Source organism: Drosophila arizonae, chromosome X (assembly GCF_054131065.1).
Source record: "Drosophila arizonae isolate 15081-1271.41 chromosome X, UAZ_ARI_1.0, whole genome shotgun sequence".
In the NCBI taxonomy this organism is placed as follows: Eukaryota; Metazoa; Arthropoda; class Insecta; order Diptera; family Drosophilidae; genus Drosophila; species Drosophila arizonae.
Genome location: NC_142927.1, coordinates 17,550,680 through 17,563,808, shown reverse-complemented (window position 1 = coordinate 17,563,808; position 13,129 = coordinate 17,550,680). Strand labels below are relative to the sequence as shown.

At 37.1% G+C, this 13,129-nt stretch overlaps 1 protein-coding gene across 1 annotated transcript in view; it reads right to left on the bottom strand.

Moving 5' to 3' along the window:
- Positions 1 to 13,129, bottom strand: part of LOC108619767 (uncharacterized) — a 114,911-nt gene that overhangs the window by 22,058 nt on the left and 79,724 nt on the right. The gene's annotated exons all lie outside the window — the stretch shown is intronic.

The following is a 13,129-nucleotide window of genomic DNA, read 5'->3' as shown; positions in this document are numbered from 1 at the left end:
CGTATGTATGAACGCGTCGATTTCAGAAGATATAAGAGCTAGAGACTTCAATTTTTTTTTAAAATGTCCGTAATTACAGCGCGCATATCAAGTTTATCATTAAAAATCGATAACCCATCCCGATCGATAAAAAACCTTATCGAAAACCAGCTATAAAATTATATCTTCTACACCTTTATTGCTAGAGCCTCCAAATTTTTAATGTATGCTTATATGCAATTTATACAATTTCGGTTTTTGTTAAAATTTACCCCCACCCTTAAATTCACCCCCTCACCATCACTTTCGTAAAAAGCGTATTTCAAATACTAGAGACTTGTGCTTTGGCAATTACATGCATTTCCATGTTATAATCATAATCTGAAAGTTTCATGAAGATCGTACGTCCATAAAAAAAGTTATCAAACAATTAAGTTCCCATAGTAAGCGCACACTGCAGCCCATGCGTGTTTATGCGTGGGTGCTTGTGTGTGTATGTGTTTGTGTATGTGTATGTATGTGGGTGTGTATGTGAGTGTGTATGCGTTTGTGTCTGTATGCGTGTGTGTGTATGTATGCCTGCGTGTGCGTACGTGCGTGTGTGTGTGTGTGTGTGTGTGCGTGTTTCTTGTGTAAGCTGAAAGACGCGAAAAATTATTGAAATATCTATTGCTCCAAGGGTTCAGGGGATCTCGTAGTCGAGCAGTCTCGACTAGAGCTTTCTTACTTGTTATACCCTGAAAGTGGGAAATCAGGGTATAATGGTTTTGTGAAAAGTATGTAACAGGCAGAAGGAATCATCGCAGACCCCATAAATTCTTGATCAGGACGACGAGCTGAGTCGATATAGATCTGTCCGTCCGTCTGTCCGTCCGTCCGTCCGTCCGTATGAGTGCGTCGATCTCAGAAGTTATAAGAGCTAGAGACCTGAAATTTCGCATGCATATTCGTGTGTACCATACGCAGTACAAGCTTATATTTGTATATTTTTAAAATATTTTTTCGATAACTCATCCGATAACTTTTTTATCGAGAGTAATCGAAAAATAGATTTTGTTTTTTCAGCCTAATTTGAACACTTTTAGACCTAGAGACGTCAGATTTACGGTACTAGGGACTTGTGCTTCGGAACGTATACACATTTTCGCCATATGATTACGCTCTAAAAGTTTTATTAAGATCGTATGTCTACAAAAGAAATTATTCAACAAATAAATTCTCATATTATTGTTCACACTGCAGCGCAGCCCGTGATTATACGTGCATATGGATGCGTGTGTTTGAATGTATGCATAAAAAAAGTACAGAATGAGTAGAATATCAGCTTAGAGGGTTCAGGGTATCTCCTAGTCGAGCAGTCTCGACTAGAGCCTTCTTACTTCTTCTTAGCTCTGCCGTAATGCTCTGCCTTCTGGTCTCAGTCTATATATAGGCAGCAGAAATCTTAATCGCTTAAAAAAAATCGGTTGTTTTGAAAATCTTGGGCAAGCTTAAAATAAACGCAAAGCGACAATTCAAATATTTACACACATTACTTTTGGAACACAAACGATAAAAAAAAAAAAATAAAATAAAATAAAATAAAAAATAAAAATAAATAAAAATAACGTTGACAGTTTTACAGAAAGCTTAATTTCTTAACATCACACAGCATTGTTGACTGTTTACCAGCTCAGACCATATGCTAGCTGGAGTCTTTATTTAATTTGAGTTTTATTGTCTTAATTTGTTGCTGGCCCTCGCTTGGTTTCTATTTCGTTTGCTCATCTCTCTATTTTCTCTTGTCTGTTTGCAAGAAAAAAAAAAAAAAAAAAAAAATAAAATAAATAAAATAAAAATAAAAGCACAAGGTAGGAGAGAAAAACAACTCAAGTTGAAATGGAAAAGACCTTCGTGCTGCGTGTGTCCGAGCTGTCCGCCTGGCGGCAATATTCGCACCTGACCACGCCTCCGACGTGCGCCAAAACATTTGCCTAGCACCTGCATGCGAAATGTGCAACAAATTTCGTGCACTTGAACTGAATTATTGCCATTGTTGTTGCAACTTGGTTGGGTCATTGTTGTTGTTGTTGTTGTCGTTGTCGTTGCTGTTGCAAATTGTTACTTGGCACGACGACACTCAACGGCCTTTTGACCGGCTTTGCCACTGCAACAACAGCTGCCTCATTGTTTGCTTGCAAGTGGGATGGTGAGGGGAGGGAGGGGCGTGGTTGGCAGCTCAGGTCGACGGCAGCCTAAAATATGCAATATACACACTTAAGCAACTCAGTGGCAGCTGCCGCTCAGAGGCGTTCATGATTGCCCAAGCAGCTAGCTCTACGCCTACATCAGCAGCGCGTAGACTTCCACACACACACACACAAACACACACACACACAAACCAGCAACTGTCATTTGGCTGCTGTGTTTATGTGATTGCAGCATACCCTGTGTGGAAAGAAAGGGAGATGGTGCTGCTGCTGTCCGACTCTTAATTATGTGTATAATATATTTTGTCGATGCTTCACAGTTTTCACTTCATAGCATTTCACATAAAACACAACGAAAATGTCTTTAAAGCTAATTATGAGTGAACACTATTTCTAATACATTTAGTCGCAAAATATATTTTAAAACAAGTAAGAAAGCTCTAGTCGAGACTGCTCGACTACGAGATCCCCTGAACCCTTGGAGCAATAGATATTTCAATAATTTTTCGCGTCTTTCAGCTTACACAAGAAACATGCACACACACACACACGCATACATACACAAACGCATACACACACACATACACATACACACACACATACACAAACACATACACACACATACACAAACACATACACACACAAGCACCCACCCATAAACACGCATGGGCTGCAGTGTGCGCTTACTATGAGAACTTAATTGTTTAATAACTTTTTTTATGGACGTACGATCTTCATGAAACTTTCAGATTATGATTATAACATGGATATGCATGTAATTGCCAAAGCACAAGTCTCTAGTATTTGAAATACGCTTTTTACAAAAGTGAGGGTGAGGGGGTGAATTTAAGGGTGGGGGGTAAATTTTAACAAAAACCGAAATTGTATAAATTGCATATAAGCATACATTAAAAATTTGGAGACTCTAGCAATAAAGGTGTAGAAGATATAATTTTATAACTGGTTTTCGATAAGGTTTTTTATCGATAAAAAAAGATCGGGATGAGTTATCGAATTTTAATGATAAACTTGATATGCGCGCTGTAATTACGGACATTTTAAAAAAAATTTGAAGTCTCTAGCTCTTATATCTTCTGAAATCGACGCGTTCATACATACGGACAGACGGACAGACGGACAGACGGACAGACGGACAGACGGACAGACAGACGGACAGGGCCAAATCAACTCAGCTCGTCACCCTGATCAAGAATATATATACTTTGTGGGGTCTGCCACGCCTCCTTCTCCCTGTTACATACATTTCAACAAAACCATTATACCCTGATTTCCCATTGAAAATGGGTTCAGGGTATAAAAAAAAAATCATTAAATTACATAAACTCGTACATTTAAATATTGTTTTATATTATATTATCAAATAAGCTTCAATTAATATATATTTTTTAAATATTTTTTAATGATTTTAAATGTTTCCATTCTTGTCTGATTATAAGTCATAATATAAAGTAAAAATTTGACCAAGCAGTATGTACATAAGTCATCGAAGTCATCGAATGATCGAAGACGATTATTTGGGACTATTACAAAAAAAAAAAAAAAATTGTAAAAAAAAAAATAAATAAAAATAAATAAAAAAATAATTATTAATCTATTTAAATATTGTTGCTTATGGTATATATTATATTATGTAATTAAAAAAATATATATTTAAATATTGTTCGCATATTATATATGTATATAACTATGCTTAAATTATTCGATTGAATTAATATATATATTTTGTATTATTTATTAAATTGAAATATATATTTATTTCCATCTCATAATATAACATTTCTCGATCTTATTACACTTAATATTAAGCTTCTCAGTTTTATTTTAATTATTTTTCGAAAGTTGATATTATTCCACTTCTCCAATTATTCTTTATTTAATTAATTTCAATATTTTAATAATATTCTCATTTATTTATATACTCTTCTCTGCCCTTCCATGACCACCGAGGGTATTTTGAGTGGCGGCATCTTGAAGAAAAGAAAATAAATTGTTGTTTTTCTTGCTTCAATGTACTTTTGCATTTCTTTGCATTCATTTGCGCTTTTCCAGCTAGCTGGGGGCCAATCAGCCGACGCTTTCCTTGCGCAATTCGCATTTAGCAGCGCTTCGCTCTGCACTAATTGCCAGCCAATAGATTTTTCGGAATGCGTTTCCTAATGAAAACTAAACAATTTCCACGCTCACATGCATTTCAATCAGTCGGCAAATACAAACAATGCAATTGAATCGATTTGGCACCACTTTTCCTCATCGTCACGTCTAAAGGCGAAAGAGACAGTGATACACTGTGTCTGTTTTGTGTGTGTGTGGGAACGAGAGAGAGAGAGATTGATTCGAGTTGAATTGGTTCTAGGCAGAGCTATAGCTATAAGCCGCTTAGGCAGCGACCTTTACGCAATCGCCTCAGCAGGCGGCGACGATTTACCTCGATTGGGTTTCCCAATTGCAAAGGCGATTAATTTCGGGTAATTAAAATTTAATGAAAATCATTCAATTGTGCAAATTAATGAAAATGTCTGCACAGTTTAAGCCAAAACCATAAAGTAGCCAACACGGGCTACGGGTTAGCACAGTTTTAGCCACAGTAGGCGTGCCGGTTGCCTAATGCCCCTTAATCACTCGCTCTAAGCTCAATTGAAACTCAAAGGGCGTACGCAAATCCTATCAATGACAAACACACACACACACACAAATACATTGTTATATGTATATACACAAGAATACACACTTATCTAGTTGAATCAGTGATCATAATTCGTTGGATATTCTGTGGACAGCTGCATTGGTGATTCTTGACCTGACTGGAAGTCGTATGGTTTAGCATTAGAGTAGGTTCCCATAGAGTAGACTATAGACTGTAGACTATAGAAGATATAGTAGACTCTTCTAGAGTAGAGTCTGCTACAGTAGTAGACTCTTCTAGAGTAGAGTCTGCTACAGTAGTAGACTCTTCTACAGTAGAGTCTGCTACAGTAGTAGACTCTTCTAGAGTAGAGTCTGCTACAGTAGTAGACTCTTCTAGAGTAGAGTCTGCTACAGTAGTAGACTCTTCTAGAGTAGAGTCTGCTACAGTAGTAGACTCTTCTAGAGTAGAGTCTGCTACAGTAGTAGACTCTTCTAGAGTAGAGTCTGCTACAGTAGTAGACTCTTCTAGAGTAGAGTCTGCTACAGTAGTAGACTCTTCTAGAGTAGAGTCTGCTACAGTAGTAGACTCTTCTAGAGTAGAGTCTGCTACAGTAGTAGACTCTTCTAGAGTAGAGTCTGCTACAGTAGTAGACTCTTCTAGAGTAGAGTCTGCTACAGTAGTAGACTCTTCTAGAGTAGAGTCTGCTACAGTAGTAGACTCTTCTAGAGTAGAGTCTGCTACAGTAGTAGACTCTTCTAGAGTAGAGTCTGCTACAGTAGTAGACTCTTCTAGAGTAGAGTCTGCTACAGTAGTAGACTCTTCTAGAGCAGATTCTTCTAGAGCAGACTCTACTAGTGTAGACTTGACTGGTGTAGACTCTATTAGAGTTCACTCTACTTATAGAGCATACTTTAATAAAGTAAAGTTTTAGTAAATTGCTTCAATGAAAGTCTCATATATATTTGAATATGCTTTACAACTTCTAGTTGCTTGCTCTACCGAGAATCTTTTGACTGGCTTTCACGCACTGTTAGCTCTGGCTGGCACCGAAATGGGACCAGCTGGCTAGCCGCATTCAGGATTTTAAGTTTCATGATTTTCAGGTTTCTCCCTTTTATTTCGGTTAGTCTCTGCTGGAGCAAACCAATTAGGCAGCCTAGCGGATACGAGGCCAACAGCAATGGCTTTCGTTTTTCTTGACCATTTTCGTTTGTTTTTATTCTATTTTGTTGTTTTTTTTTTTTTTTTAGTTCTGCCGAGGGTCGCTGTTGCTTTAAACCAAGTGCGCTTATTGGCTCAGTTGGCGACGAGCGCAATTCCACTCTTTCCGTCTAGTTGGCTGTCTAACTGTCTGTCAATCCCTATGTCTGTCTATCTGTCTGTCTGTCTGCCAGCCTGTTGGTTTTCATCCATCTCAATTTACTGCGTAAGGCTTTTGTCAACGCCAAGAAAATTGCTGTCAAAAATTGCAATCCCAAAAGAGGGACAAACAAACAAACAGACAAAAAAGAGGAAGCACAAGCCGTCTCGTCTGGCTAGCAATGGGCCAAAACTAACTGGTAAACGTAATGGGCAACTGGCACGGTAAGCGGCCCTGGAGCCGGCGCTATAACTGTAACTGCTGTTGACCCAATATTTTGAACACAAGAAATCTGAGCTTCACTTGACTAAACGAATAACAAATACTCTGTGAGGCATAGCTTAAAAGTACTTACATATACATATATGCCAAGTCAAAACAATTTATGCACCGCACATATTTCGCTTAATGAAATGTAAAATACAGGTTAGACTCGTCGCTCTGATCAAGAATATATATGTATTTATTATGGGGTCTGCCACGCCTCCTTCCTTTGATCATAATCATTAAATGCTGGTTTCTCCCATTTTCAATGGATTCAGGCTAGAAAAACTTCGTTATCGAAAAAAAAAAAAAATAATTATCGATCTGTATTACAGTTACAGCTATGTGATCTATCGGTTTGTCTATCGATTTCGAAGATAAGCATCTTATTTACCCATTCCATTCCAACTCATCAATATGTTACATGTTGCTCACTAAGAGATTTCCTGTGTGTTACATATTGCCTAATAAAACTGATATGCCCTGTTGCTGGACTGCTGGCATACAGCGTGTGAGCAATGCTTAAATGCTTTTGGTGCGCAGCTGCGCTTGTGCGTTGTGTGTCTCAGGACGGGTCGCACTTTTGTTGATAACCAGCCAACGATGCCCAATGCAATGCCATGTTTGGCTGCCAGTCTGTCGTTGTGTGCGTGCGCAAACATAAACAACAGTTATGCTTGAACAACGGCCAAAGTTGCATTTCCGCTGTAACCGTTTTCCGCACGGAAATGCGTTCGACGCGTGTTTGAAATATTGGCCAAAGTCTCTGCGGCCATGCGGCCGTGTAGCTCTGCGGTTGCCGCCTCCATTTGTGTCTGTCTGATTGTCTGTCTGCCTGTCTGACTGTGTGTGTGTGTGTGTGTGTGTGTGTGCATCTGTCTGTGTATTGTTTTGCCAGCTTCAACTACGAGCGGCTGCTGTGCGCGTAATCATTTCAGCGGCAAACGCCAAACGCCACGCCCCAGCCGCTGCTCCGCCCCGTTGACATCCGTTCATTTCAGCTTATTTGAGCGAACGCTGCCTGGCCACACTTTTATTTAACTTTTTATGCTCGCGCATGCAGCAAAGCGAGTATATTGGCCTTGATGAATGTTCGTAGGCGACCTGACATGACTGCCTTGACTCATCTGATAAAGTGAGTGAGAGCATGTGTTAAAGCTGTTTTTACTTTAGATTATTATGAAGGGGTGTATAAAGGATTATATGGGAGAGAGTACGCCTTTAGCAAATAGGAGACTAAAATATATTTTTTATATCAATCAATCAATTAATCAATCTTTGTTGATCTTCTCTTTTTAGATAGTTGTAGATAGATAGATGATATTTACTTCTTTCATTCTATTTTTATATGGTGAAATTTTCGGCAGTCGTTTCTGCTCTTCAATCGCCGTTTGATATTCTCTGCATATAGATCAATGTCTTATATATATATGCTTCTTACATTGGGTCATAACGTATCTGATTTCTATGTTTAAAAAATGTTCGGCAGCGAGAACGAGTATTAGACAGTCAGTTTAGCCCCTCAGCAATTTTTCTTACTTCGTTGTGTTGAAACTGTTGCGTTGAACTTTGGAGCAAACAGCAATTAAAGATCGCAACTTTGTTGTTTTTGTTGCTGTTTTGTTTTGTATTGTAGTTGCTGCTGCGGCTGCGGCTGCTGCTGCTGTGGCTGTGGCTGTTGTAGCCACTGCTGCTGCTGCTGCTGCTGCTGTTGTGGCGCATGCATTTTCAAAGTTTTTGATTCATTTCGATTCGCAGTGCATTCGCTTGGCCACTCGTAGCAAACAGCGTACGTTGCTATATGAGCACGTTCATCCATAAATATATATATTTGACACTATAGATATTTTTATTTCCCTGTTGGAATATATGTTGCCTGTCGGTGTGAGCATTAAGCAAGAATTTGTATACAAAATTTGCCTGAATATGTCGGTAGATGATCATAAGGTGAGTTATGAGTTATGAAAGGATTTTCAAGGGAACATCGTAGCCAGCGCTTGGCTTTGGTTGATGAAACCTTGGGGACTCGAGAACAAGTTAGAGGATATTTTGGGGTACTATTTTGGCTTAAACAGGCTGAAATGTACGTCGAGCTTTGTTCATATTTGGATCATATGAATAATAATATTAATTTACCGTTGCCATTATTTCAATTCTATATGTTTCATATTTATTGAAATGAATGTGAGCTTCTTTGCATTTCAGTTTATTAATGTCAAAGCTGTTGTCAGCGTTCCAATTCCACATGTTTCATATAAAATGAAATTCGTGTGCCGTTTTTTGAATGCCATTTTCATTTAATTCAATACATATTGAACTTTATGCTTTTGTTTCAATTCCATATGTTCCATATTTATTTGCCCTTGAATCAATTCCATGCGCTTCATATTTATTGACACTCACATGCTCCTGCTGTAATGCCATATGCTCTGAATTCAATCAACTTCAGGGGTGCCTGTTTCAATTCCATTTGTTTCAATTATTCAGTCGTTTGCCTTTGCCAAAGTATTTTTTGTTTTATTTGCATAGCTTTCACTTTCAATTTTGTTCATGCTCCACTCTTTCATCCACTCATTCCATCGTTTGTTTGTTTTATTTTTTTTACCATTTCATTCCATTTAATTTACTGCAGCTGCATTTCAATTCGATTTCTCTTCATATCGTACGCATTTCAGCTCATGTCCGTTTCCTTAGCCTCACAACTGTTTCACTTTCGAGCCATTTGCATTTTATTCCCATGCAGCGCCAATGCGTATGCTGTATGTACGTATGTGGGTTCCACTTGCCATTCGTTTCATAATCGATTTGCATGGCAAATTTTTATTAAAACAGAAATGAAATAAAAGATACGATTAAAAGACCTATTGAAAACGAAACTCGTAGTTTGCATCAATTGAAATGCATTTATTTGTTCATTTTCCATATTATTTATTTCTTTCGTTAGGCTCGTTGTATGTAGTTTTTACTGTATGTGGGGAAAGCTTCATTCCATATCCCATTATGTACATACATTTATTATGCACTGTCTGCGCTGTCGCTTACCTCAGTTTACTGTTCCTTTTACTCTGATCTTCATTGATTATCTGGCCTTAAAAGTTTCTCCAGGCTTTTTTGTTTTTGCCGTTTTCATCTACTCGTTTATAAACTGTTGAGAGTATATTGGTTTTTTGATAGTATCGATATAAAGTGTTTCACACTGAAATTTGTATGATATAATTTATAAAACTTATATGATACAAAAATAAACAAAATAAGTTGTGGAATAAAGAACTAAAGTATATCAAGTGCACCTCGTAGATCTATAAATTTTTCCGGCTCGAGCGAGTACTGTGCAGTCGGTTGTGCTCGACTTTCTGTAATTGTTTTACTTGTTCTCTTACTCGGCTTACTTTTTGCTTCGTTTTATGCTGATTATTTGAGACTGCAAATTTGCAGCTGTCATTAAATGCCATTTTTATTGGCCATGCAAATGCTTCGCATTGCGTTTTTAATGCATTAATTGTTCCACTGCTTGCTGCTTGGGCATATGGGCGGCAAGGGCGTGGCGGACAGTGACTATCATTGTACTGGCGACGTTTTATGAGCGGCTCATTTGAGCGACGCTCGCGGCATTAAAACGGCATAAATGCTGCGCATCGTTAACTGCGAGAGCAAAAAAAAAAAAAAAAAAAAGGAAAAAAATATAAGCAAATAGACGAAACAGTAGAAGTGGAACATTGGCAGGGGCAAGTGGGTCGAGCAGGCGGGGGCTGCAGGGGGGCAGTTACTCTGTGAGGCGACGAAAATATTTGCTTAATGAAATTGTATGTGCGCGAGAAAATTTTTGTGTGAATGAAATTAATTTCAAACATGGCGCATAGCCCACGGCTTCTGGCACATGGACGTAGAGTTGAAGGGGGACGGTTGGTATTACCCTTGTAGGGGTTGGGGCAGCGACGTTGGCAACGAGTTTATTTCCCTAAGATTAAGATGCCTGAGCTTATGAAAAGAAATGTTACTCTTCGGCTGCTGCTCCTGCTGCTCAAGTTCCTCCCACTCTCCCCCTCTTGCTCTTGCTCTGGCTCTTCCTCTTGTTTTTTTCAGCCCATTTGTGCGCGCCGAGTGTTTACGTTCAGTTTTTAGCTTTTATGGCGCATTTTTTGCTTATATGCCTTATATGGCATTTACGTACTTATTCTCAAGTGTTTGTTTTCCTTTTCCTTTGGCTTTTTGTTTTTTTTTTCTCATTGTTTTTCTTTTTCTTTTTTTTTTTTGTATTTTATTTTATTTTATGATTAGCTGCATATTTAAATGTCTTACATTCAGGGCTTTCGACTCACTGGCATAGCCTTTGCCATTGCCTTACTCCAACTCCAGGAGCTCTGTAAGCCAAGGCTTATGAATTAGTAAATGATGCGATAGACGGTGCTCTCTTTGCGAATGTTTTCAGATGATTCCTGTTATTACATTAAGTCCGCTCAGCCTCTGGCATTTCGAGTGCCGTCTGATATGGCAGCACAAACAGGTTGCTAATCTTTTGTCTTTACACGCATCATAATTTATACGAAAGTATGTGCATATATCAAGCTGGGATAAGATCTGAGTTTAGTAACTGAACTAATGCATTCGTAAGTAATGGTAGATAAATATGTTTGATATATTCATATCCATATGTGCTTATACTTATATTTTCCTACAACAAACTCATATATTTATTCATTCATTTTTCTTGTTTCTTCTTTCTTGCATTTGCAAGTGCTTACATTATTTACCATTTGATCTATACCCATACCATCTCTAGAGGCTGTTTAACATGCTTTCCATTATATCATTATTATTATTATATTTAGTGTTTTCTTTGCTTCCTTCTTTTTTATGAATATTTCACGGCAATTGCCTCATCTCTTATCTCATTTGTAGTCAGCTTAGCTAAGCAACAGCTGCTTTCTCTCTATGGTTACCTTTGTGGGCTTGAAATTTGAAATTTCAATTACACTTGGCACTTGCGCTCGTTAGAGCTGACCAGCTTTAGGTCAATTACTGGTTAACTGGAAATTGAAATTATCTATAGCAGTGTGGAACTAAAATTGTAATTTCTTGGTAGGCTTTTGGATTATTTGTCTTAAAAATGCTTAAGTTGCTATAATAGTTTGTTATTTGTTTGTTATATCTTAATGTCTTATATACACACTTCTTTTGAAATTTTCAAAAAATTCTAGCACATCACTAAAATATTGTCTGTTGATTAAATTCCATAAGTTGCATAATCAGGAGTTAGGAATTCATAGGATGGCATTTAGTTAGATTTTTAGGCATAGTCTGATGCTCAGCTACTGAACTTTTCGTTGAATTGTGCTTTATAATAATCAAGCTAGAAGCTATTAAATTTCAGCCGACAGCAAAGTAAATACTTCAAGGCAAAATTTCTAAGATATTTCATAAAATATCTAAGATATGTATAAAAATTTAAAATAGGTAAAGTTCTATATAGATTAAATAAAGGTAATCTAAGGAAACTATTATTATTTGTTTAATAACATACTGTTACTACCTAGTTTGCTTTGAAGTGAATATACCAGACATTAGAGCAGGCATAATAAGGCGATTATTTAACTAACTCAACGTAAATATATAAAAGTTAAGTAATACTGCGGAGGCCAGCTGCATTTACTGTTCAAATGACAATGGTCGCTATAGAACACACTTCTATTCTTTTTTCTGAGGGAAACGACTTGGCAGGCATTCTCGATGAAGTCTAAAGTAGAGACTATAGCAGAGTAAAAGTTGAGCAGCAAAGATACTTGGAAAAGAGTCTGTGACTATGCTGAAAAGGTTTTGCGGGGGCAGGAGGAGCACGAATTGTAATGCTCAGCTGGAGCACATAGAAGAGCGTCATCTTGAAAGTTAATAAGGGATAACGCCTTGTTCCAAGAAAGAGCCAAGAGAGAAGCAGCAATGCACTCTGACATAGGAAAGAAGACTGAGGGCAGTGGCTGACTGAAAATAAAGCATTTCATATATATAAGAAAATTTAGTGCATGTTCATCACACATACAAATTAAACCATACAAGCAAATCAAGATATTGTTCCTTTTTTAATCAAAAATTAAAAAAAAAAAATAAATAAAAATAATAATAATAAAATAAAATAAAAAATCCACATAAACTAAATATTAAATATATATAGATTATATTTATTTATATATATTATTTTTTTTTTATTAATATTAATAATATTAATTTAATTTTTATTATGCTTATTATTATCATTGCTCAATTGCTCTGCGTTTTTTTTTAAGACTCAAGTAATTCTTCTAGAATATCTTGAGTATACAGTTGAAGCCGGTTATAACGACGCTCGAGACTTGACTTGGCTCAGAATTTTCGTCGCAATAGTCGGATGGGTATAGCCGGCTTCAACTGTGTTAAAAAAAAATTAACGAATTCAGATAATGAAAATGACTGTGGCAAATGATAATAATGAAAGTGTAATCATTATTACCGCTGACATTAAGTAGTATCACAGTGAGAAAAAAAAAAAAAAAAGCCGACAATCCTAGATTAACAACACGAGATGTGATAAAAGTAAGCAACACAATTTGGTATATACATACATATATATCGTATATATATTTATATATGTATATTCAAAGTAGACTCTGTGGCAAACGTAGCACAATTGAAATTGATTACAATTTATTGGACGCGAAA